Consider the following 815-nt stretch of genomic DNA (forward strand, 5'->3'; position numbering starts at 1 on the left):
CTGCGCTTCATGAGAATCAGTGAATCACTGGCGCCCCCTATCGGACAACATCATTATACACTAAAGCGCCACAAAATGAAACTAGTGAAGAAACATCTGTGAAATAAATACATGTAAAATTACTGTCTGTGAGATCAAAATCTAAATTCATTCCTGTTGGAAAACTTCCAGCACGTTCACAATGATCTATCAGGTCCATAAACCAAACTGTGTCGAATTACACGATTGTTGAAGAGATCAAATGTATTTAATGAACCTGGTAAGAGGAGAATTTCAGTGATATTTTTGCATGTTTAGTCAATTCACTGATTATGGTTTATATTTCCTTTATTAAAACCTTATAGTTAAGATGGTGAATTCCCACAACAAGAAAAAAGGTTTTAATGGGGAACTCTATAATTTACAGATGATATGTTGTTGTATTCCCTTTGTTTGTTTATCTTTCAAATAAATAGATCCAAATAAATTGAGGTTTATAAAAAGAAGAAAGCAGCTGGATGAAGGTCATACATTCGGGGATTATGGCTTTAAACAAGACGATGTTATTCATTGTGTTTACAGGTTACGAGGAGGTTTGTATCACCTAACAAAAGTGTTTTCTGTCCTTAAACTGCTTCTAAATTTTACATATCAATGTAGGGGAGACTAGGGCAATTCGTCACAAGGGATATCACAGTATTTAAAAGGTTTTGAGTCATAAATGCTTTTTGGTTTAGTATGATTTCAAACCTCTTGTTCAATATAGCCTTAAATGAAGGAAAAAAGGTGAATTCTCCTCGCGAGACGGGTGGCATCTGCTTCCTGCGGAAGGCTCC

This window comes from Myxocyprinus asiaticus, chromosome 48, assembly GCF_019703515.2.
Source record: "Myxocyprinus asiaticus isolate MX2 ecotype Aquarium Trade chromosome 48, UBuf_Myxa_2, whole genome shotgun sequence".
Lineage (NCBI taxonomy): Eukaryota > Metazoa > Chordata > Actinopteri > Cypriniformes > Catostomidae > Myxocyprinus > Myxocyprinus asiaticus.